This window comes from Carassius auratus, chromosome 13, assembly GCF_003368295.1.
Source record: "Carassius auratus strain Wakin chromosome 13, ASM336829v1, whole genome shotgun sequence".
Taxonomy (NCBI): Eukaryota; Metazoa; Chordata; class Actinopteri; order Cypriniformes; family Cyprinidae; genus Carassius; species Carassius auratus.
This window is the reverse complement of record NC_039255.1, coordinates 24,258,702-24,286,187: the sequence shown is the minus strand read 5'-3', so window position 1 is coordinate 24,286,187 and position 27,486 is coordinate 24,258,702. Positions and strand designations below refer to the sequence as shown.

General features: G+C 40.6%; 1 pseudogene; it reads left to right on the top strand.

Annotated features, from left to right (window-relative positions):
- LOC113113133 (3-hydroxymethyl-3-methylglutaryl-CoA lyase, cytoplasmic-like) overlaps positions 1 to 27,486 on the top strand; it is a 58,555-nt pseudogene that overhangs the window by 4,766 nt on the left and 26,303 nt on the right.

Genomic DNA, 27,486 nt, shown 5'->3' with positions numbered 1-27,486 from the left:
AGGCTGCCATCGTTGTACAAATTTGCTCTACAGTTACCTGTACTGAGTCACTCAACTAACATTGAGCAGGAAAAATATCACTTGAAACGATTGCAGCCTAACAGGAAGGCATGGCTGTGTGCCATAGACCCAGTTTTGTCTTCAAGTAATAGGCCAGTGTTCATTTTGAGCACTTTCACACTTCAACACTAATTTTGAATGATAATCTGACCAACAATCTGCCAATGATGCAGAGACCGGCAGATTGTGTCGCAAGATTATAATTACTCAAAGAATGGTTGTTGAAAAGCAGATAAAGATCTGGACTGGTAAAGGGAAGGTTTGTAGTCAAGACTGTAACCTCATATTCAGGATTAGGGCTGACTTGACATAACAGTCAACAGATTCGGCCTTTGAAGCCACCCTGGGAGGAACTTTGAGAATGAAAATATTTTAGAAATTGGCAGAGCTTAATGCTGAATTCTGAAAATGTGGAAATTGGTTAATCAAATTAATAATAATAATAATAATAATAATAATAATAATAATAATAATAATAATAATAATAATGGTGTGGCATACTGGATCATGGTCTGAATTACTGAATAGTTGAAGGTTTGACCCTCGCTGACATTTTTGAAAGTTCTGCAGTGTGGATTGTTATGACTTTCCCTTCAGTTGAACTCTTATTGGTAGCTGAATTCTTAATAAAACAAGCTAAAATAAAATAACGATAAAAAAAAAAAAAAAAAAAAAAAAATCAAGGTTTCCTCTGAGCTGCCAAAATAATACAACTTAGTCAGACATTTGGTCCAGGTGACTGTCCATGCAAATGACTGCAGCACTGTAGTTTTCAGGAGCCATTTGTTATATAAGCAAGTTCCAAGACTGATCTTTGGTTTAACCAGAAGGTCAGTGGTTTCTTTTATTGTACTTAGATTTTTTTTGACTGTTCTCTGTTGAGATTTTGAGATAGGGATACCACAGCAGCCAGAAATTATTCCAGAATTAATGAGTAAATAAGTCAAGTTCCAGATGTGCATGCAGTGTGGTTACAAGTGCAAGTCCAGATGTGTCCAGAGTTTTCAGTCTGTGCTCTTTACTGAAAACCCTTGATAGAGAGCAGTCAGTCTGACTAACTCATCTGGCAAATGTGACTCAATGCCTAATGTTCAAGAAGAGACTCCACGGAAATTCTGGTAGCACACAGCAGTATCATCTGACGACCACAAGCCCAAGAGAAACATTTTCAACTTTTCACTTGTTTGTTCACTGTTTCTAGCAGAACATGCTTCCTCCACATATGGAAAGCACATATAGCTGGCATGACACTCTCTAGCACCATTTCTCATTCCCACTGTCAACACTATTTGTAGTATTTGTCACAACCATTTGACACCGACCATATGTTTGGTCTGCTGCTGAACATTTTGTTTTATTCTGTGAAAGATGTAATCCATTGTAAGAGCCGTTCTGGCCACTGTGGACTGTTCTGCTTGTGGTTGCAGTAAAACAGCACTTGGCATTATTTCACCTATGTTGCTTTACTGTAAACTCAAAGCTATATATCATCCAAAATGTGCTGAACTTTACCTTTCAGTAGTTCTTTCACTTATTTCCAGGTATGTTTCCTGTGCTCTTGGCTGTCCGTATGAGGGACAAGTAAAACAATTATAAGTCACAAAGGTGTTCAATCTGAATAGAATTATTCAGTGTATAACTGGTCGAAGCAAAATCAAATGGGCCTTCCAATATGCGATAAATCTTATCGAGTGTTGAACGCTCTGAATATTTTTTCTTCCCACAATTTTCGTAATCCCACAAGGCCCTTATTATGATGTTTGCTAAAAAGCCTGCATGACGCTGTAACACAGCAGTGCTTTTCTAACACCCAGAATGAGCTCTCTGTGTGCACTCCATCATCTCGTTTATATTTCCAAGGGGGATGGTGTTTTCATGGCTTTCCTCTGTTCTGGCCCAGGTGGCAAAGCGGTTGTTTGAGCTGGGCTGTTATGAGGTATCCCTGGGGGATATCATTGGCGTAGGCACCGCGGGCTCCATGGCCAAGATGCTGAGTGATTTGTTGACAGAGGTCTGCACTGGGGTTGCACTGCCATGACACTTACGGTCAGGCTCTGCCCAACATTCCCATTGCTCTACAGGTGAGCAACATTGTGGTGGTCACAATCATGAGGTACCTTGTTCATACATGCATTTTGAATGAATTCATCTTGTTTGTGGTTGTGGATGATTGTATTCACAGTTTTTTTTTTTTTAATTAGAAGACATTTAATAATGTTTTATAACTACAACAACTATATATATATATATATATATATATATATATATATATATATACAGTCTTGTTCAAAATAATAGCAGTACAATGTGACTAACCAGAATAATCAAGGTTTTTCGTATATTTTTTTATTGCTACGTGGCAAACAAGTTACCAGTAGGTTCAGTAGATTCTCAGAAAACAAATGAGACCCAGCATTCATGATATGCACGCTCTTAAGGCTGTGCAATTGGGCAATTAGTTGAATTAGTTGAAAGGGGTGTGTTCAAAAAAATAGCAGTGTGGCATTCAATCACTGAGGTCATCAATTTTGTGAAGAAACAGGTGTGAATCAGGTGGCCCCTATTTAAGGATGAAGCCAACACTTGTTGAACATGCATTTGAAAGCTGAGGAAAATGGGTCGTTCAAGACATTGTTCAGAAGAACAGCGTACTTTGATTAAAAAGTTGATTAGAGAGGGGAAAACCTATAAAGAGGTGCAAAAAATGATAGGCTGTTCAGCTAAAATGATCTCCAATGCCTTAAAATGGAGAGCAAAACCAGAGAGACGTGGAAGAAAACGGAAGACAACCATCAAAATGGATAGAAGAATAACCAGAATGGCAAAGGCTCAGCCAATGATCACCTCCAGGATGATCAAAGACAGTCTGGAGTTACCTGTAAGTACTGTGACAGTTAGAAGACGTCTGTGTGAAGCTAATCTATTTTCAAGAATCCCCCGCAAAGTCCCTCTGTTAAAAAAAAGGAATGTGCAGAAGAGGTTACAATTTGCCAAAGAACACATCAACTGGCCTAAAGAGAAATGGAGGAACATTTTGTGGACTGATGAGAGTAAAATTGTTCTTTTTGGGTCCAAGGGCCACAGGCAGTTTGTGAGACGACCCCCAAACTCTGAATTCAAGCCACAGTACACAGTGAAGACAGTGAAGCATGGAGGTGCAAGCATCATGATATGGGCATGTTTCTCCTACGATGGTGTTGGGCCTATTTATCGCATACCAGGGATCATGGATCAGTTTGCATATGTTAAAATACTTGAAGAGGTCATGTTGCCCTATGCTGAAGAGGACATGCCCTTGAAATGGTTGTTTCAACAAGACAATGACCCAAAACACACTAGTAAACGGGCAAAGTCTTGGTTCCAAACCAACAAAATTAATGTTATGGAGTGGCCAGCCCAATCTCCAGACCTTAATCCAATTGAGAACTTGTGGGGTGATATCAAAAATGCTGTTTCTGAAGCAAAACCAAGAAATGTGAATGAATTGTGGAATGTTGTTAAAGAATCATGGAGTGGAATAACAGCTGAGAGGTGCCACAAGTTGGTTGACTCCATGCCACACAGATGTCAAGCAGTTTTAAAAAACTGTGGTCATACAACTAAATATTAGTTTAGTGATTCACAGGATTGCTAAATCCCAGAAAAAAAAAATGTTTGTACAAAATAGTTTTGAGTTTGTACAGTCAAAGGTAGACACTGCTATTTTTTTGAACACACCCCTTTCAACTAATTGCCCAATTGCACAGCCTTAAGAGCGTGCATATCATGAATGCTGGGTCTCATTTGTTTTCTGAGAATCTACTGAACCTACTGGTAACTTGTTTGCCACGTAGCAATAAAAAATATACTAAAAACCTTGATTATTCTGGTTGGTCACATTGTACTGCTATTATTTTGAACAAGACTGTATATATATATATATATATATATATATATATATATATATATATATATATATATAATTTTAGGAGTTTTACACAAAATAAATAAATAAATTCTTAAAACAAATAAGCACATAAAGCACAATCATATTTGAAACAAATTTCTCATTTGATTAAGGAAATTTCTGGTTTAAGCCCCACCCAATCCCAGTCTTTTTCTGAATTCAAATACAAATAATTTTGACATTGCTACAGACATAGCTTCTGGTTCTGCTCCACACCCCTGCACTGCATTTACACATTGCTATTTACATTGTACACATTGTAATCTTAACATTTCAAAGGACAACTCTGTTGCCCCCTGTGTGCTGAATTTGTTAGTGCCATAGTAATGCAAGGATCACAGAATAGGAATGTGACTTGCAGTCATAGAGTTCTAATTTTAAGACAGCTATTAAAAAAAAGTTAACACTATAATTTTCATTTCATTCATTTAAATCATTAAGAAACATTATATAATGCTTAACAGATCATTATTTAATATATATGCACATATTACAGCTAGAAATATAAGATAATGTTCTTGTAAATGTTTATTAATGAACTTACTACATTAACTAATGATTAACATATGTTTATTTAATGTAAATTGAAATGCTTACAAATGTCAGTAAGCTTTCAATTCGTAAATGATCTTCATTGGTTGGTCTTTGTTTGCTGTGTTGTTGTGTAGACCTCTTTTAACACATCTTAACAAATGATCTATTAATTATTCGTTCATGTTTTTGCAGTATCCAATCCAAAGTGGAAACTATTCATCACTTGCAAATGTTTATATATGTCTACTTATCATTAATAATGAAGTCATCTCGATGACAAAAAGTTTAGAAAGACTTTACCCTATTCACACATCTTTACTAATCATTTGTTCATGTTTCTGCAGTAGCCAGTCTAAAGTGGAAATCATTCATCATTTGTAAATTTTTAAAGTCTTTTTTTTTTAAAGAAAATACTTAATTTGTCATAACAATATGAAATAAAGAGATTGAACCATGTTCCCTTATAAAAAATTAAATTTAACCTTAAGGGTGACCCCTTAACCAACCCTTGAACATACCCCTACCAGCAAACCTGATCCTAACCTTACCCGTATCACACCTCAATAACAGCGAAAGTGTTGAGTGTTAACACAAGCTTTTAATCATTGTATAACATCTGTTAAAATGTGTAGATTTATATATATATATATATAAGGGAAGTCGTGGCCTAATGGTAAGAGTTGGATTCCCAATCGAAAGGTTGTGAGTTCGAGTCCCAGGCTGGCAGGAATTGTGGGTGGGGGGAGTGCATGTACAGTTCTTTCTCCACCTTCCATACCATGACTTAGGTGCCCTTGAGCAAGTCATCGAACCCCCAACTGCTCCCCGGGTGCCGCAACTGTGTGATCACAGTGTGTGTGTGTTCACTGCTCTGTGTGTGTGCACTTCGGATGGGTTAAAAGCAGAGCACAAATTCTGAGTATGGGTCACCATACTTGGCTGAATGTCACGTCACTTTCATATATATATATATATATATATATATATATATATATATATATATATATATATATATATATATATATATATTAACTAATGATCTTTTAAGCATTATTTAATGTTTGTTAATGATTTATCAATGAAAGGTATTATAAAGTGTTACCAAAAAATTACAACAAAGCATCTAAAATCCAGTGCCAAAACACTCAAATACAAAACAAATGGTATGCATTTGGAACTAGTAATGAAGAAACATGAAACAGAAGTTTGCAATGTCTAACCACCTTACCTCACAATCACAATCACACAAGGAAGACAACAAAAGCTACACCCCTGGAGTGTAAGAAATAACAATTATTTATATATTTATTATTATTATTATTATTATTATTATTATTTAGTACTTTCACCTAAAAAGCACAGAACAACAACAACAGATACCACCCAAAATATGCTTACACAAAACTGCCAGGGGTATTTCAATTTGATGACTAAATGCTTTTATGAAACAATGCCTGCCTGTGGTTTAATCTTCTTGAACCCTAAACCTCAAAATGTGGCAGCAATTCAGAAATAATACTGGCATGGCTTTGTCATCTCTCCAGGGCTCTTTTTGAACTTTTTCTCAGTTTGTCTTCTCTCGCAGAACGCCGCTGCTCTTTGGGGGCTGGGTGGATCAGCAGATGTGAAGGGCTGGACACAAAGGCTTACCTATTAGATGTCTGTTTCATATGACAGTGGCTTGGCCCTTGACAAAGCCAATGAGATGGAGGCTAGAGTGGGGCCCTTAGGGGCTCCATCTCATCTGTCGCTAGGGCCGTTGAACGCTGTGACAATGCTGTGCTTAAAGGGCAAGGGGAAAATTATCCTTTCATCACTCGCTGCTAAACAGAGGGAGACTGGGCAAAAGGGAAACCCTGCGCTCTAGTATATTCCATGGTAACACTTTCTATGAAGCCTGTATTTATAATACATTATAAGGGTATGCTTAAGGCATTATAATGAATGCATAATGCATTATGATAAAACTTATAATATGTTGTGTCATCTCATGAATATTCATAAGAACAGTTTTAATACACTATAATATTTACTTATTTGTGGTTATAGCTTTAAAAGGGAATGATTATTTATAACACAATGAACACATTTCATCCACTTTTTCAATGGATTATTTTTCTCTTAGTTATAATGTATTATAAGTCTCATGTCTTGCAATTTTCTTATGTTATTTTACTTAAAGCGGTCAAAGACCACTTATAGTATAAGTAGTAGTAATAATAATAATATATATTTAAGAAATTCTCTCAAACAGTCATAAGATCAGATAGCAGATCAGATGAATGTGTAATATGTTATGTATATGTTATGTGTTATATATGTTATGTATTCAACCATTCTTGAGCATATTAAAGCTGCAGTCTGTAACTTTTGACGCTCTAGAGGTTAATAAACAGAACTGCTTGCGTCTTGTGGAAGAACATTGTAGCCAGAGCTACTTCCCTCTGTTTATGTCTATGAAGAATCACAAAAGGTACTCCGCTCTGGGTTACTCCGCCGCGGTACCCCCGAAGCAATCTAAAATAGTCCGAATATATTTTAGTGTTTAATACAAACACTTTTTATAGGTGTACCCTAGTGATTAAGGACAGGCTAAAAACATGGTTTGGAACATGGATTCATGGTGTACTAGTTTATTATAAACATTTTGTAAATTTTGAACACAAAAAAAAAAAAAAAAAGTTACGGACCGCAGCTCTGATTGGTTGTTTCTTTGTGGGGAAGTCGTGGCCTAATGGTTAGAGGGTTGGACTCCCAATCGAAGGGTTGTGGGTTCTAGTCTCGGGCCGGCAGGAATTGTGGGTGGGGGTAGTGCATGAACAGCTCTCTCTCCACCTTCAATACCATGACTTAGGTGCCCTTGAGCAAGGCACTGAACCCCCAACTGCTCCCCGGGCGCCGCAGAATAAATGGCTGCCCACTGCTCCGGGTGTGTGCTCACAGTGTGTGTGTGTGTGTTCACTGCTCTGTGTGTGTGCATTTCGGATGGGTTAAATGCAGAGCACAAATTCTGAGTATGGGTCACCACCATACTTGGCTGAATGTCACTTCACTTTGTAAGGGAGCAGTGTTTCTGCAAATGGGAGTAGGACCACTGGGAGGAGCCAGAGGAGCTTAAATGTTTCACAGATTATGATTTGTCTCATATTCTACTGTCAGGACATAATGACAGGTTTAACAAATATGTAAAAAATAAATTTTTACAAGAGTTACTTACTGCAGCTTTAATACTCTAATGAGAGTTAGTTGGCATGTAGTGGCAAAGTCGCATATAGCCGACTGATTAAAGGTACAATTTGTAAGATATTTGCAGTAAAAGATCCAAAAACCACTAGGCTAGTGTTATATATTTTGTCCAGCCGATTACTAACAATATCATTAATGTTTTCAACTACTTGTAAATCATGAGAAAATTCCCCATTCTAAACAGTGACATGGGGCAGTGCAGTCGCATGTCAGTGGCGTTAGTTACCCTTTGTTACCGCCTTTACTGGCGTAGAAACCACATGACAACAGTGTCGTGGACAAATGCGGAAGTAGCTTCGCAAACTTCAACTAGAAAGAGATGCTGATCTCGCGTGTGCTTTACTCGAAAGCTGAGTTGTTTTGATTCGTACGTAACCTACTTGCGCAAATCGTTGAACTCGTGTTAAATCCATGATTTATCTTTCCGTCTGATTGATGGCCATCAGTGGTTGGGTAGAAGACAACAAATCCCAAAATTCGACGCTCCTTCTTAGTGTCATCAAACCACGAGATTGTTTTGGTAGTGTCCCCTCTAGTGACAGGTCCTACAACCTGTACCTTTAAGTGGAACATCAAAATAAAATGTAACCATATAAAAGAGTTGGAGTATTAAACTCTCATCAATTCATTAATATTAGCGCCAAGGAAACACTCAAATAACACTCAACATCTAACCACTAACAAGCTGTAGTAAGATACTGTTCAGATATTAAATAAACAATGTCAAGATATGACACAAGTTTCTCTTTTTGTGTGTGTGTGTGTGTGTGTGTGTGTTGGGGGGGGGGGGGGGGGTTGTTGTGAAAGGAGGTTCATTGTCATAAGACGGAACATGAGACAGTGAGCAAAGTTCACTAATGCCACGTTTCCACCGAAATTACCCGGGACATTTGTACCAGGAACTTTTTTTCCCAGGAACTTTTTTCCCCCCAGACCTGTTGCTTTCTGCCTTTCCACCATGTAAAGTACCAGAAAGATTAGGCAAATAGACTGGTGACTTAGGTCTGCGCGGGTGCGTGCGTTTCTCAATACAAAGTACACTAATTTTGGACATGCATCCTCGGTAGTTCAGACTTTGTGCTTTCGACTCGGGAGTGTGATGTCCGTGACGATGCAAGTCCGGTAAATCTGCAAACAGCAGTGTACTTGATAACTTCAGTCAGCTGACCATGGCTACTGCAATTTTCCTCTCTATATATATACACAATAAAACGAAATAGGATATCAAATACCACTGCCTCCTTTCGTTTTCATTTAAACATAATAACAGCTGCAGAAATGTACTTAGTTCAGGGATATGTGTATATATATATACAGCCATGACAATAACGAAACAAAATATAAATTTGCCTTTTTTATTTTCATTTTAACATATAGATAAATTGAATACAGACCAAAGATAGCCTGTTAGATTTACCCAAAACAAATTATATTTTATGTTTAACCAATAAAGATACATCAAAGCCAGCAGCTCATATCAGAAGGTCTAGCCGAGGTGAGGCTACTCTCAGCGGATACATGAGGACTGAGCTCCCGCTGATCGTGTGGAGCTCACTGTCTCCGAGATCGGCGAAACACATTTTTAAATAGGCACCGTCTTTATAAATAAACCACAGATTTAAACGAAATACGATATCAAATACCACTGCCTCCTTTCGTTTTCATTTAACCATAATAACAGCTGCAGAAATTTAGTTCAGGGATATATATACAGCCATTACAATGAAACTAAATATTATATAAATTTGCTTTTTTATTTTCATTTTAACATATTGATAAATTGAATACAGACCAAAGATAACCTGTTAGATTTACCCAAAACTAATTATTTTTTATGTTTAATCACTAAAGAGACATCAGAGCCAGCGGCACATATCAGAAGGTCCAGGCGATGTGAGGCTGCTCTCGGCGGATACATGAGGACTGAGCTCTCGCTGATCATGTTGAGCTGACGGTCTCTGAGATCGGCGATTTTTAAATAGGTGCTGTCTTTACATATAAAGCACAGATTTGAGTTTTAAACAACTACATTCTCGACTGAAATACTTTTAAAATTACATTTCATGACACAATAACAGTAATATTTTGAAAATGATCTGAATAAAGGGTGGTTGAACTCAACCAATGCTGTGTGAACTCAACCAATCAGGATGTTTAGAGCCCAAGTCCCGCCCCTGAAAGTTCTGGAACTTTGAAAAAGTACCACCTCGTCAGCAGGGACTTTCTGAGGGAAATTTTTTTTTACCCAGAACTTTATTTAGTTCCTGGTTCCTGCGGTGGAAACACACCGAGTACCAGCCCCTAGTTCCTGGGTAAAGTTCCTGCAGTGGAAATGCGGCAATAGCTGAAGTACTCTGAAACCACCTTGGTTACATATGTAACGGAGATGACAGAACCTAATAATGCCATGTAGACAGAGAAGAGAAGTGGTCCAAGAACTGAGCCCTAAGGCACCCCAATAGTTAGATGTTGTAACTTGGACACCTCGCCTATCCAAGATACTTTGAAGGACATCACTGATAAGACTCAAACCATTGGAGTGCGGTTCCTGAGATGCCCTTTGCCAGTAGGGTTGATAGGAGGACCTGGTGGTTAACCATGTCAAAAGCAGCGGACAGATCAAGCAGGATAAGTATCTGAGCATTAAACATTTGAATGTCCAGCAAATAAGCACAGGGACATCAGTTTAGGTGCATATGGACCTGGATGTGATTGAAACCCTCTTGGAAATGGCAGAAGTCTGCCGGGGGAAACATGAGCTCTGCCGGCCTCCGTAACAGACAAAGAGCTGGTCTGATGTCCTTAAGCTTTGTGTCCAGTCTATGTAGCATCTCAGGGCTCGGACCAGAGAGGGCAAAGCTAAGCCTGGGTCTGCCACCTCCGGGGGGCAGCACTTGCAGGTTCATCACCTGATCCCTGAAGGGACTAGTGGGAACCTTGGGCAGGGCCTCAGGATTACCTGGAAGTCAGCTGGCCAAAACTCTAGGCATGAATCGTCGACCGAATGGGTGCAGGTCCCCTACCCTCTTGATGGAGGCCAGTGCAAGCAGGAGCAGAGTTTTCAATGAAAGAAACTTCAGCTCAACTGAGTATAAAGGCTCAAATGGGCCCTGCTGTAGTTTTTTAAGCAGTAGAGACAGGTCCCAAGAGGGTATCGAGGGGTGGTGGGGAAGATTTAACTTTCTGTCCACTCTAAAGGAACCTGATGACCAGGTCATGCTTACCTACCAACTTCCCTTCCACTGGGTCATGGTTAGTGTGGAGGTAGACAGCAATCCTTTGATGGGAACATGACTCTTCCACGAACGCCACCTCAGGGTGTTTAACGCCCAGACACGTAAGGCAGTGATCGTGACAATCACCCACCGCCAGGTAAGATCTAGAAAGATGCCGGGTTTTTTTTATTGTTATATGATAACACATTTTTTAGTTTGTCATCTATTAAAAACTGACAGTATTTAACAATTAATTTTTTAAAGAAGTAATTGGCTACACTGTAGGCCCAAACAAACAAATATTTAAGTTATAAAGGGGCAATATATTTGTGAATATATTACTAATGATATAATATAGAAAACAAATACATTGGTCTACAATAGATACATATACCCTAAATGGAATTAAAAAACTGAGGGCAAAATGTAATTTCTGCAACACTAGTAGAATTGCAAAATACCTATACTTATTTATCCATTGCTGCATTTTTTATTATTGTCATTGGTCAGAGAAACTGATATTTATGTCCTTAACTCATACTATTTGTTGAGCAATTGCTTCTGCATTAGGGTATCTGCATAATAAGCTAGAAGTATTTTAACATTATTAATAATAATATCATGCCTAACAGTTTCATTATAAAATAATTGTCAGGATATACTCAGGACTCAGAGGTAAGGTGAATTCAGAACAGTGATTTATTGAGTGATATGTACAAGTGCGGTGAATCCTTGTCCTCAAGTGCTCGTAGAATCTCCAATGAAGATATATGTGCTCTGAGTGTCACATGGAATTGAATATCCAGGCAGGCAAGTTCACTAGGTTCTTGTAACGTCAAAGCCACAATTAAGATCGTTCTCTCAGTCCTTAGCTGCCGAAGACAGTAACTACATCAGGACAATCACAGGAGATTTCAGAATTTGAATGATATATTATAAAGTCAAAATGATATACAGTAATATTTTGAAAACGTTATTATACCGATTAAAGGTAGTCAGGGAGTAGAAAGAATTCCCCAAAACTGCCATTAACAAGACCACTTTGTCTATGACTAGGGTAATATTTGTACAGGAACCTGCTGGTCTTTAGGGCCTTTATGTGTGTGTGTGTGTGTGTGTGTGTGTATGTATATATATGTGTGTGTGTGTGTTTATGTATATGTGTATATATATATATATGCGTTTGTGTGTGTGTGTGTGTGTGTGTGTATATATATATATATATATATATATATATATATATATATATATATATATATATATATAAAATGACTTGTAGATGCTAATGGAAATTTTGACTTGTTCAGTGTTCCCGCTAGGGTATAACGGTGTAGGCTACAGCAACTGTGGTAACATCAAGTTAAATATATTTGATACAGAAACAGCTACAAATACAAAGGTGAATGAGCATTGAACCGATATATCATAGACACCTCAAGTGCTCTAAAAATAATAACTGCCATCATTTGTCTTCCTCTAGCAAAAACTGGTGGAAAGAGAAATATTTTATCATAGTTTTTCATTAGGGTTTGCCAGTCATCTCCACCACCAGCTGAGCCAGAAATGAATTCTGTTAACCCTGTCTGCTCAGAGTCACCCCAGCTTTTGTTCAGGATAAAGACATTATAGGCTCTTTGTATGGCTTTTCTCTGGGAGTTATTGAGGAGGAAACATTAACTCAGATAGTACCTCAAGATAGTAGATCAAATATGCTTGGCCTGGATATTTGTAGGCTTTCAAGAAAAAAGGTGAAATTAACTGTTGTGAAGTTTTCATATTGTGGCTAGAACTCTGAGCCCAGACTGCTCCAAACAGGCAGATTTGTGCCGTTCTTGCTCCAGTCTAACAGTTTCACTGACGGTCAAGGCCAGAACTAGTGTTCCTTCCTGACACAGCATGCCATGATATATCTATTCCTATCATAAATCAAGTCCAAACCTTGGGAAATCTATCTTTTATGAGGAAAGAGGTGATCCAAATAAACCATTAGCCACTGGAACATAATGGAAAATTATTAGGATTCAATCATAGTATTTTCTCAAATTTGATCTTAACATTGCTGGTTGATATGCCAGTCGTCTTGGATTTGTTTCAAGCATCTTGGAAAGTTGCCACAGTTCTTCTTTTGCTTTTCCTTGAAGCCATTGTGCGAGTTCACTTTAATATCGCGTGCTTTATAAACATGTTGCTGCTGATTGGACTGCAGTTCTGACACACCCACCAAACAAGAGAGAACACATCTCAAACCCCATTGCACACAGGTGCACACCGTTTCCAGGAAACGTGACGTTCAACACGGAAACCGTAGCAAAACGTTGCGCACCGTTTTGAACTTGAACATGCCCCAGATCTCTGTGTGGGCAAGACCTGCTTTTCCATGATTTCATGTTCAAACAAAAAAACTCACATTGTAAATCCCCAAATTTATGTATCCTTCTCACACACTAAAGCACAATATGTAGATAATCGTCTTACAAATGAGCTTTTGTAAAGCATCTATTAATACAGTATTTATATCTGAATACTAGGGGTGCTCCGATCACGATCGGCCGATCGTTAATGCGCATCTCGTCAGTAAAGCCGGTTCTCTAATCAGCGGTTAATTCCATCAGGTGCGTGATTTCACATAGAGCAGCTGTTACTACACAGAGCCGTTGTTAACTGAGAAGATGCGCCAAAAAATGCTGAAAATGAAGTGGATTTGCGCATCTTCTCTATTAACAACGGCTCTTTGTAGTAACAGCTGCTCTATGTGAAATCACGCACCTGATGGAATTAACCGCTGATTAGAGAACCGGCTTTACTGACGAGATGCGCATAACGATCGGCCGATCATGATCGGAGCACCCCTACTGAATACTCCTCCTTCTCAGATTTTTCCTGAGAAAAAGACCTGAGGGGTTTCCTACTCATTTTGGACTAAACATTTCACATCAAATTCTTTTTTGATATCTACAAATTGTCTCAATTGTCAATTTCATAAAAAAACATCAGAGACTAAGTTGATATTATGCTGAAATCTCATTAAAAAACACAACTTGACCCCAAAGAAGTAGTTAATTACAGACCGACAGTAAGAATGTTAGGGCTCTAGATACAGCTTTGGATGCATCTAGCCCAGGGATTCCTGTACATTGTCCGTTTCGGCAGAGCCCCCGCAGCAGGGCAACTGGGTGACAGTGAGGCAGCATAGTCGTGGGTCAAAACACCGCTCTTCTGTTCCGATCAAAACATTAAACAGGTTCTCCCCACTCAGTGATGCACCCACTGAGAAACCTGATGAAAGTGCTCTAGTTATTGGTGATTCTATTGTACGGAATGTGAATATAGAGACACCAGCCACCATAGTCAAATGTTTACCGGGAGCCAGAGTGCCTGACATCTTGGCAAATTTAAAAGTGCTGTCTAATGCTAAACGTAAATACAGTAAGATTGTTATTTATGCCAGCGCTAATGATGTTCGACTTCGCCAGTCGGAGATCACTAAAAATAACATTAAAGAGGCGTGTGAACTTGCAAGCATGATGTCAGACACTGTAATATGCTCTGGTCCCCTCCCTGCTTACCGTGGTGATGAGATGCATAGCAGATTGTCATAACTCAATGGCTGGATGTCTAAGTGGTGCCCACAGAATAACATAGGTTTCATAGACAATTGGACGAGCTTTTGGGGCAGACCTGACCTGTTGAAAAGAGATGGTCTTCATCCCTCCTGGGGTGGCGCCACTCTTCTCTCTAGAAATAGGTCAATTAGTTTTAGAGTTTATACTTGACTAACTGGGGCCCAGGTCAGGAAGCAGACAGACTGGCTAAACCGACCGTCTGCTAGCTGCCTCCTGTCACAGAGGTCAGTTAATTCTCAGTACATAGAGACTCTTTCACCTAGATATCACACTATAGAGACGGTGTCGGTTCCCCAAACTAGAAAATACAAAAAAACGAAGTGCTCTGTTTGACAGAAACCTGGCTAAAACCTGATGATTACATTATTTTAAATGAGTCCACCCCCCAAGATTACTGTTATAAACATGAGCCGCGTCTAAAAGGCAAAGGGGGAGGAGTTGCTTCAATTTATAACAACGTTTTCAGGATTTCTCAGAGCGCAGGCTTCAAGTATAACTCGTTTGAAGTAATGGTGCTACATATAACATTATCCAGAGAAACAAATGTTAATGATAAATCCCCTGTTATGTTTGTACTGGCTACTGTATACAGGCCACTAGGCCACCATACAGACTTTATTAAAGAGTTTGGTGATTTTACATCCGAGTTAGTTCTGGCTGCAGATAAAGCTTTAATAGTTGGTGATTTTAATATCCATGTGGATAATGAAAAAGATGCATTGGGATCAGCATTTATAGACATTCTGAACTCTATTGGTGTTAGACAACATGTTTCAGGACCTACTAATTGTCGAAATCATACTCTAGATTTAATACTGTTCACATGAAATTGATGTTGATAGTGTTGAAATTATTCAGCCAAGTGATGATATCTCAGGTCATTATTTAGTTCTGTGCAAACTTCATATAGCCAAACTTGTAAATTCTACTTCTTGTTACAAGTATCGAAGAACCATCACTTCTACCACTGCTTTTTAAGTTATCTTCCTGATGTATCCAAATTCCTTAGCATATCCAAAACCTCAGAACAACTTGATGATGTAACGCAGTGACCCTCAAATCTGGCTCACAATATCCACTTTCCTGCCTAGTTTAGCTCCAACACTAATCAAACAAACCTACCTGTGATTTTCTAATGACCCTGAAGACCATGATTAGCAAACTCAGGTGTGTTTGATTAGGGTTAGAGCTAAACTCTGCAGGAAAGTGGATCTCGCGAGCCAGAATTGAAGATCACTGATGTAACAGAAACTATGGATTCTCTCTTTTCTAGCATTTTAAATACAGTTGCTCCTTTACGCTTAAGGAAGGTTAAGGAAAACAGTATGACACCATTGTATAATGAGCTTACTCGCACCCTAAAGAGAGCAGCCCGGAAAATGGAGCGCAGCTGGAGGAAAACAAAACTAGAGGGATTTCGTATTGCTTGGAGGGAAAGTAACATATCCTACTGAAAAGCATTAAAAACTGCTAGATCTGATTACTTTTCTTCTCTTTTAGAAGAAAACAAACATAACCCCAGGTATTTATTCAATACAGTGGCTAAATTAACGAAACATAAAGGCTCAACAAGTGTTGACATTTCCCAACACCACAGCAGTAATGACTTTATGAACTGCTTTACTTCTAAAATCGATTCTATTAGAGATAAAATTGCAACCATTCAGCCGTCAACTACAGTATCACATCAGACAGTGCACTATAGACCCCCTGAGGAACAGTTCCACTCATTCTCTACTATAGGGGAGGAAGAATTGTATTAACTTGTTAAATCATCTAAACCAACAACGTATATACCATCTAAGCTCCTAAAAGAGGTGCTTCCAGAAGTCATAGATCCTCTTCTGACTATTATTAATTCCTCATTGGCATTAAGATATGTCCACAAAAACTGGCTGTTATTAAGCCTCGCATAAAAAAAAAAACACAACTTGACCCCAAAGAACTAGTCAATTATAGACCAATCTCGAATCTCCCTTTTCTGTCCAAGATACTAGAAAAGGTGGTATCCTCACAATTATATTCCTTCTTAGAGAAAAAATGGTATGTGTGAGGATTTCCAGTCAGGATTTAGACCGTATCATAGTACTGAGACTGCTCTCCTTAGAGTTACAAATGACCTACTCTTATCATTTGATCGTGGTTGTATCTCTCTATTAGTTTTATTGGATCTTAGTGCTGCGTTTGACACAACTGACCACAACATTCTTTTGCATAGACTTGAACACTTTGTTGGCATCAGTGGAAGTGCATTAGCATGGTTTAAATCGTACTTATATGACCGCCATCAGTTCGTAGCAGTGAATGAAGATGTATCATATCGATCACAAGTGCAGTATGGAGTACCTCAAGGCTCAGTACTAGGACCGCTACTCTTCACGCTTTATATGTTACCCTTGGGAGATATCATCAGGAAACATGGTGTTAGCTTTCACTGTTATGCTGATGATACTCAGCTCTATATTTCTTCGCGGCCTGGTGAAACACACCTATTTGAAAAACTAATGGAATGCATAGTCGATATAAAAAACTGGATGACGAGTAATTTCTTACTGCTAAATTCTGAAAAAACAGAGGTGTTAATTATAGGACCTAAAAACTCTGCTTGTAATCACCTAGAACACTGTCTAAGACTTGATGGCTGCTCTGTCAATTCTTCGTCATCAGTTAGGAACCTAGGTGTGCTATTTGATCGCAATCTTTCCTTAGAAAGCCACGTTTTTTAGCATTTGTACTGCATTTTTTCCATCTCAAAAATATATATAAATTACAGCCTATTCTCTCAATGTCAAATGCAGAAATGCTAATCCATGCATTTATGACCTCAAGGTTAGATTATTGTAATGCTTTATTGGGTGTTTGTTCTGCACGCATAGTAAATAAACTACAGCTAGTCCAAAATGCAGCAGCAAGAGTTCTTACTAGAACCAGGAAGTATGACCATATTAGCCCTGTCCTGTCAACACTGCACTGGCTCCCTATCAAACATTGTATAGATTTTAAAATATTGCTTATTACTTATAAAGCCCTGAATGGTTTAGCACCTCAGTATTTGAATGAGCTCCTTTTATATTACAATCCTCTATGTCCGCTACGTTCTCAAAACTCAGGCAATTTGATCAGAGGGTCACTGCAGTCACCCGGATCCAGTACGTATCCAGATATGATGGTGGATCAGCACCTAGAAAGGACCTCTACTGCCCTGAAACACAGCGGAGACCAGGACAACTAGAGCCCCAGATACAGATCTCCTGTAAAGACCTTGTCTCAGAGGACCACCAGGACAAGACCACAGAAAACAGATGATTCTTCTGCACAATCTGACTTTGCTGCAGCCTGGAATTAAACTACTGGTTTTGTCTGGTCAGAGGAGAACTGGCCCCCCAACTGAGCCTGGTTTCTCCCAGGGTTTTTTTCTCCATTCTGTCAACGATGGAGTTTGGGTTCCTTGCCGCTGTCGCCTCTGGCTTGCTTAGTTGGGGTCACTTCGTCTACAGCGATATCGTTGACTTGATTGCAAATAAATGCACAGACACTATTTAACTGAACAGAGATGACACCACATAATTCAATGATGAACTGCCTTTAACTATCATTTTGCATTATTGACACACTGTTTCCTAATGAATGTTGTTCAGTTGCTTTGACGCAATGTATTTTGTTTAAAGCACTATATAAATAAAGGTGACTTGACTTGACCGATCTCAAATCTACCTTTTCTGTTCAAGATACTAGAAAAGGTAGCATCCTCACAATTAACCATAATGCATGCATACAGATTGCAAGTACACTTGAATTTTAGGATTACAATATTTTGTGTAGCTGTTACTTTCTATGACATTATCTATGTTGCATGTGAAGTGAATGAATGCAAGCTTTATGAATGAAACAAGCGCAAAGAAAACACAGCATTGCTGTTGCCTCTCTTTGCATCTCTCAGAAATCAGAGCTGGGCAAGAGTAATATCACCTATAATAATACATCATACATGTTCTATTATTTATATATATTATAACCGTGTCCTTGATCTCACATTGGTATTAGTTATAACTCTGTTTTTATAGGGTTGAATCACTAACTATGTTTCAATACGACCTTCACAAGTCTGTAATAATAATAAAAAAAACACATTAAATAAATACTTCTCATTAATTTGCATATTGGTTAGTGCCCTGGCCGCTTGTAGAATGCAAACCTACTGGGCTTTACTAAAATCCAAAACAACCCCAGACTTTGACAAAAAAATCCATTCCTAAAATGACTGGTACTGTTAAATCTCTATCTTTCAGGATAAACAGTGTTAAGGTAAATGGCTGACCCTGCACCTTACCTTGCCATATCACTTTTCCAGTTGCTGCCTGCTTCTGCCCATTAACCAACATAAAGGTTTGGCCCTTACTTGACTGAGGTATTTCACCCTTGTTCAGTTGTTTCCAGACTGATTCTTGGATTAAGGACAACAAACTACCAGTGTCCACCATGGCCAACAGAAAACAATCTAGTAAGATAATAGGTACAGTATGTTGACTCTTTGTTACAGTCGGACACTGCACTTCAATTGACTGCATCACTCTAGTACTAGCCGGCGTTTGTTTTCTCTTTTTGCTCTTCCGAATGAACGTGATTCCAATATTTCTTGGCTTCATCAAAATCACGTTCAATTTGCTTCCCAATTCTGTTCAGCTCACCAACATTTGCCGCAGTACCTCTTACTGCCAGGCGAGGATTGCAGTTACACAATATGGCCAGTACAATGTCCTTCTCCGGCCTATTCTTTCTCCATCTCAAACACAAAGCTCGATAATGAAAAGCAAAGTCTCTTATGCTTTTTTTGGCCTCTTGTTTTCTCTCCACCAATTGTCTTGATGCCACATCCTCATAATCTTCACTCAGAAAAGATCTTAAAAAAACATATTTGAACTGCCGCCAACTATTCACTTTCCTTCTTTCTGCTTGCCACCAGTCTTTAGCGGTATCTTTGAGCATTGTGTTAAGCAACGCAAGGTCTTCCTGATCACTCAAAGGCCTGACTGCAAAGAACTCTTCACAGCGTTCAATAAATAAAATAGGGTCTTCATCTTGCTAATTACTAAAACAAGGAAAGTCTAACTTTACTGGAGGATTGTAGGGCATTAACATAGTCTTGTCTTGACTGGTCAACGAGTTTTGCTGGACTTCACAGGTATGATGCTGACTTGGTCCAAAATCATGAGCTCCACCACAACTTTGGGATGTTACTGGTGTGGTCATTGGAGTCAATGATTTGATCTTGGCTTCAACTGCACATCCCTTCTCTTTAGACAGTCTACCACTGACTGCCCGAGTTCCTGTACAGACCTTTCCACCACTTTCTTGACTCTCTCACATTCACGCTTCACACAATACATCAACCGATCTTCCAACCCTTTATATTTGTTCTGAAATTCTTATTGTGAAACACAGCCACTCATCATCTTGATACTGTCAGCAACCTGTCCTTTCAGCGCATTGACTTTATCAGTAAGTTGTTCTATCAGGTTGGTAATGGACTCCGGAAATGTCTCTTTCTCTACTGCAGGTGGTGGGGGTAGTGGTAAATTAAGGTCTTCATCTATGCTGGTTTCACTCTCATTTTCAGAGAATATGTATAGATCACTAAAGGTAGTTATTAAATCTTTGAGGGGTTCTCTGGGATTGGTAAATGAACCAGTGGAAAAATCCACCTCTGGCACACACTCATTCCTATCGAGAGTTGCATGACTTTCCATCTTGTGTGGACTATTCTACTTTCTCAACAAACAGTGTCTCAGTCCTGGCGCCATTTCTATAACCGTGTCCTTGATCTCACAATAGTATTAGTTATAACTCTATTTTTATAGGGTGGAATCACTAACTATGTTTCAATACGACCTTCACAAGTCTGTAATAATAATGAAAAAAACAAAACACATTAAATAAATACTTCTCATTAATTTGCATATTGTTTTATCTTTTTAGACCCTTTCATTGACACACACAGAAATCGTTCATGTTTTTACCCTCAAAAACCAACAGCATAGAAATATAAGTCTTATCTGTTTTTGGGTGACGGTGATGAAGACGTTGTTGATGATGATGACGACGACGATGATGACGACGATGCTGCTGACGACGACGATAATGACAAAAGACAATAATCCTAAAAGTCTATTCACCACACTCTAATCCATGAATGTCCACGGTGTACATCCCAAAGTTTCCACGTGCAAACCTTTGTGTTAATATCAAATCACAGTAAACCCAAGTCTTCAAAATCACTAGTTTGGCACAATCCAGTTTCAGAATCCACAGCATTATTTCACATTGCCTCTACATTCACTTCATTGACATGTTTCAGACAAGGTTTCAGACAGGCATGTAAAAGAGAAATATGTCTCCCACAGAATGTGGAGTCTTTCTACAAAAAGAATCACATTAAATAGTCATATATAACCACAAAAATAACATTCAACATTTAAATCAATATAAAAGAAACAATGCTTACTTCAGATTGAGCATGAAACCTAAGTTTCCCAATCAGGACCAATGATTGTTTGGAGCCATAAGCCATGCTTATTCCTCCATTACCAATCTACTACTTCTTCTTCTTCTTCTTCTTCAGTTTTTTTTTTTTTTTGGCAGTTTGCAATCTTTGTGCATTACCGCCATCTACTGGATTGAGGTGTGATCACATTGGGAAGTCATAAATAAATGAATATATATATATATATATATATATATATATATATATATATATATATATATATATATATATATATATATATATATATAAATTAATTAATTAATTAATAAAAAAAAAAAGGATATCAGAGCCCAAGCTTCAGCTAGCGCTGCGTGTTCAGCTCCTCCAGCTTCAACTTAAGCTCAAACCCCCGGAAAAAAAAAAAATAAATAAATAAATAAATAAAATAAATAAATAATAATAATAATAAAAAATAAAAAAAAAAATAAATAAAAAAAAAATATTGGGCTAAAGTCTTCTTGCTAATTGTGTTTCTTTTATAAACTCTATCACTGCTTTGGTTGTAGACTGTGTTCCAGGTAGACTCAACAGGTTGCTCAAAGTAATAGAGTTATTTGTTACCCTCTTAAATATTTCTCTTTTTTCAGAGTACTGCCTACATATCAGAAGTACATGCTTCACGGTTTCTGTTTCCGTACAATATGGACACATTCCTGTCTCATGTTTCCCTATTGTGTGTAAGCCGCTGTTCAGTCCTGTATGTCCTAACCTTAACCTGGTGAACCAGGTTTCCTCCTGTCGTGGAAATGAGCTGATCATTTTAACTGTTACATTCTGTTGAATACTATATAAATGCCTAGCTTTTTCCCCCTTATCCCATTTATCTTGCCAGTTTATGAATACCATCTTTAATTATTGTTTTCAATTCTGATTTGCTAAGTGGAACCTGTACTTCTACTTGTTCTGCTTTAAGTGCTTCTTTTGCCAACTCGTCTGCCCTCTCATTGCCCTCAATACCTGTGTGCGCTGGAACCCAAGTGAACTGTAATATTAGCTTCTGTTGAGTTATCCTGAAAATCATCTGATGAACATCATCTAAAAGATCCTGTCTGCATGCAGATTTCCCAGTCTGAATGCTAGTTAGGGAGGACATAGAGTCTGAGCAAATAACATATTTATATGGCTTCACTTCTTCTACCCACTGTAGTGCCATTATGATGGCCATCATCTCTGCAGAGAAGATTGAGAGGTGGTTTGAGGTTCTTTTTTGTATTATAAATTCATATTTAGGAATGTATACTGCCACACCTGTTTTACCTGCTGGTTCTTTGGATGCATCTGTAAATATTTGTAATGTGTCATCATACATTACTTCTATGTATTGCTGTACACTTTGATACAATCCCGTCTTGATTATATTTTTAGCTTCTAAATTAACTACAGCATAGCAGAAAAACCAAGGTGGAATTGTGCTCAATTTAACATTTTTGCTACAAGGTATAGTACTGATTCCCATGTCAGCTGCCTCTTTATTGCTGTTCCATCCAAAACTACTGTTCACAACGCGACCATATTCCCAGCATTCTTCTAACACCGGTTTTGTAGGATGTGTATTTTCATGCCCTTGTTTCACTAGTTCACGCTTACATATAATTAGCTGAGGTATGGTATGCGTATTTGGCGTGCTGTCCGGGGAAGGGCTCCGAGCTCGGGAATTGCCCGAACCTAGAGTACCCCCCCTTCCCCGTATATTGTAAAGTGAACTTGAAGTGAGGAGATGGGGTGGAGGAGGGATGCTGATAAACCGTCAATGGATAGAGGTAAGTCAGCGATATTTATACTGTGGGATTGATTACTTGATTGTGGTCCACCTGTGATGATTAGGCTAAGTATCTGACGCGCTCCTCCCGAATCTTCATAGATAATTACATTTCACTAGTTCACGCTTACATATAATTAGCTGAGGTATGGTATGCGTATTTGGCGTGCTGTCCGGGGAAGGGCTCCGAGCTCGGGAATTGCCCGAACCTAGAGTACCCCCCAAAAAGGCAAATGTACAAGAGGACAGCCGCCAGTTTAAAGAATGCCCCCCAAAAAGCAGAGTACTGGCGGGGGCTGATTTGGTTTCTGAGAAGTTATGTCGTTGGCAGGCTGGAAGGGCCTACGTACTCCGGAGGGAGCGACTTGGGCGTTGAGAGAGTAGGCCCTACCAGCTGCAGCTAGTGAACTACGTGGTTGTTGGCGCCCGGTCGGTAGGGCTCGGGCCGATGCTCAACTGGAGTTTTTTGGCGTTGGATCGGTGAGCCCTACCGGCCGATGAGGAGGAGCGGCGTGGTTGTGGTGCCCGACCGGGAGGACCCGAGTTGCCTCGACCGGAATAGGTCACGGTGTCGGCGTACGGGCCCTACTGGCTGATAGCCCCTGCTATTCAGTGGGTGAAGGGCCTAACGCTGACCGAGAGGGCCCATGAAGCCTCCGACAGGAGATTGAGACTCAGGATGACGGACGTCTGGGTCCTCTCGGTTAGGCAGATAAAAAGCTTTTGGGCCAGCCGACAAGGAGGACTCTGGCAACATCCGACGGGAGATCCCGACTCACGGCATCGGCTGGATGAGATTCACTTGCGGCTGGCAAGCATAGGCCCGTCCGGGAGACTCTCGCCAGACGTCTGAAGGGAGCGCACGCGACAGACGGGTAAGCCTCGGCGGACGGGGAGGGTTGGAAAGGAAAACCCGACTGGGAGGACTCTCGCAGCATCCGATGGGGCCTCTAACTCAGAACATCGAATGGGTAAGCCTCGCCAGACGGGGTTAAAAGATGTGAGAGTAGCTGAGGGTAGCTTTTTTTTTTTTTTTTTTTTTTTTTTTTATTTGCAGGATTTGGCGAGAGGACGAGACTCGTAGCGTCGGACGGTTAAGCCTCGCCTACCGTCAAATGGAAAGGTAAGTTGTGTGGCCGAGAGACTGTTACCGACGTTCGAAGGGAGCACACACATCGAACGGGTAAGCCTCGCCGACCGTAGGGTGGAAACGTAAAGCAAGTCTGTCCAGGAGGCTCTCGCCAGCGTCCGAAGGGAGCACACACATCGAACGGGTAAGCCTCGCTGACCATAGAAAAGGAAAAGGTAAGGTTGTCTAACCGGGAGGCTCTCGCCGGCGTCCGAAGGGAGCACGCGCATCGAACGGGTAAGCCTCTCCGGATGGCGGACAGAAAAGGTAACGATAGGTGGCCAGGAGGCTTTTGCCAGCGTCCGGCGGGGACAAACTGGGTGAGCCTCGCAGGCCGTAGGATGGAAAAGGTAAGTTTGCGTGGTCGTTAGGCTGTCGTCGGCGTTTAAGGGAGTTTGCTACTCCTGGCAAGAGACGGTTTAGCCTTGGTGACCATAGGAAGGAAGGAGAGTTTATTGTGTGTTTGGTACTTGCAGCATTTAAGCAGCTTGCTTGTAGGTTTGTAACCTGAACCACACAGTAGGGTCGTGGTTGGCTGGCCAGGAGGCTGTCGCCGGCGTCCGATGGGAGCACTCGCATCGGACGGGTAAGCCTCACTGGCCGAGGGTGGAAAAGGTCAGGTTGTCTAGCCAGGAGGCTCGGACCGACGTCCGATAGGAGCTTAGCTCCAGGAATCGAACGGGTAAACCTCTCTGGCTGAAGGACGGAAAAGGTTGTCCGGCCGGGAGGCTCTTACCTTCGTCCGACAGGAGCTTAGCTCCCGGATAGAACGGTTAAACCTCGCTGGCCAAAGGACGGAAAAGGTAAGATTGTCTAGCCGGGAAGCTCTCGCCTATGTTCAATGGGAGCCTTGACTCCATGCGTTGGACGGGTAAACCTCTCCGTACGTAAGACAGAAATGGAAAAGCAGGTAGCCGGGGGCTTTCACCTACGTCCGAAGGGAGTGTGAGCTCCTGGCAACGAATGGGTAAGCCTTATTGGCCGCAGAATGGAAAAGGTGAGGTTGTCTGGCCGGGAGGCTCTCGTCGGCATCCGAAGGGAGCTCGTGCTCCTGTCATCGAAGAGAGAAGCCTCGCTGGTCATAGGATAGAAAAGGTTAGGTTGTTTGGCCGGGAGTGTGCGGCTGGAGTCGGCGGTATTAATAGAAATTTACTCGTCGGTATTCAGTAGGGATGTGTCGCTGAGGGTTTTTTTTTTTTTTTTTTTTTATGGCCGATGAGGGTTTGGTGGGCTTTCTTTATGTGAAACTGGTTTATTCTGATGTAGCTTTGGTATGCTTCTGAGGACCATCTTCCTAGAGTTTGGATCTGTTGGTTGGAGAGGCCTTTTTGTGCAGCTGAAGTTGCTGCCCCGATGCGAAATGAATGGGTGGAGAAATTGTTCGCTGGGATGCCTGATAATTGCAGGACGCATTTGAGGTGTTTTTGGAACCAGAAACGAGTGACTGGTTTTTTGGACTCGTCGGTGAAGAGGGGTTCGAGTGGGGATTTTGCCTGGGAATTTCTAAGGTGTAAAAAGGCGAGGACGGATTGGTAAGGCTGGATTGGGGAGGGGAGATTGAAAATGTATATGAAATGGCCTTTGTTGGTTTGGTCTGTTTTGCTTTGATTAAATAAGCGATTGTTTCGTCATCTAGTATGGTTAGGTCTGACACGGTGGGGTTGATTTTAGGATTAAATTTGGAAGAGATCGTAAGCTCCGAGCACCTGAGAAAACCGAAAAAGGCAAGGATGAACATGGCGTCGAGCGTGCGGGCAATGCTGAGGGGTTGGTAATTTGTGCGGAGGGTGTGGATACATTTTGTGAGGATATCTAGCGTTATGGGTTTTCTGGTGTCTGGATGGGTGGGCTGGGATCGCTGGATCCCTTTGATTAGGAGGGAGGTTTGTGAATTATTTATTTCGGGTGAAGGAGCGCCGGTCATTAGTTTGTGAAAAAACTGGACTCCGCTCAGGTAGTTTTTTATAGATCCGACTTGGAGACCCTTGGTGCCGTTGAGGAACGAAATGAAAGAGGTGATGGAGAGTAGAGAGAAATCTGGGAAAGGGATGTTATAGGTGAGGTGAAATGACTTAAAGCACCTCCATGCAGTCACGTATGACTGGAGGGTTCTGGGAGAGACTGCTTGGAGAATAGAGTCCAGTGATGCTTCAAGGAGTGGTTTTAGAGGGTGAGTTACGGAAATATTAATTCTGAATAGTGAGGAACCGGAGTGGGGAATTGGTCCGCCTCTGGAGCCAGCGTCCTGAATTTCTGAAACAGAAAACGAGACAGGGAGTCAGCGATTTAGTTTTCTGTACCTGGGACGTGCTTTGCGCTAATTATGAATTGGTCGCATGCTGCGATCCATATAAGACGTCTAAGGAGAGGCATGAGGGCGGGGGAGTGAGAACGGCCTTTGTTTATGCACTGAACTACGGCTTCGTTGTCGCAGTGCACTAAAATGCTTTTAGTTGTCCATTCATTGCCCCACAGGAAGACTGCTACTACGAGGGGATAGAGCTCGAAAAGAGCTGAGGACTGGGTCGAGTCCTGCATCTGGGGGGGCCATGTGGACGCGAACCAACGGCCTTGGTAGAAACCTCCGAAACCGACTGAGGGAGCCGCGTCTGTAAACAGCTGCAAGTCGATGGGAGACGAGATTAAATTGTTATAAAAAAAAGAAAGCCCGTTCCATTGTCTAAGGAACAGGATCCATAATTTAAGTTCGTCGCGGCATGCATGGGTTAGGGGGATGAGGTCCTCGAGCGCGTGAACTGATGATGCGAGTGTTAGAAGGTGCGCGATGAATGGGCGTCCTTGTGGAATTATGCGCATGGCGAAATTTAAATGCCCGAGCAGGGAAAGAAGTTCGCGTTTAGATCAACAAGGGCTGTCGAGGAGGGTGGATGAGACGAGAATTATTCTATCAATCTTTTCCTTTGGCAGGGAGAGCTGAAATTTAGCTGAGTCGAGGTAGATGCCGAGGAACTCTATGGTTGTGGCAGGACCCATGGTTTTTTCCTGAGCGATGGGAATCCCGAGCTCGGAAAATACTTTTTGGACGGTGAGGATATGGGCAGCTGGGATTGCATTGGGCGATGAAATGACCAGGAAGTCATCTAAGAGATGGATAATATGTGGGATTGCGTAATTGTTGGAAAGGATCCAGCAAACGGCTTCTGATAGCATATCGAAAATTTTGGGGCTGCTTTTGCATCCGAAGGTTAACCGGACGGCGAAATAGTATTTCTCGAGCCATCGTATCCCGAACAGGTGCCAAAAATCCGGATGGATGGGCATCACTTTGAAAGCAGAAGTGATGTCTATTTTTGCTAACCAGGCTCCTCGGCCCGCGATTTTAATCAGTTCGACTGCCTGATCTATGTCTTGATATTTGAGTGAAAATTCGTCGAGGGGTATCAAACTATTAATGCTCGGGACTGTGGAATTA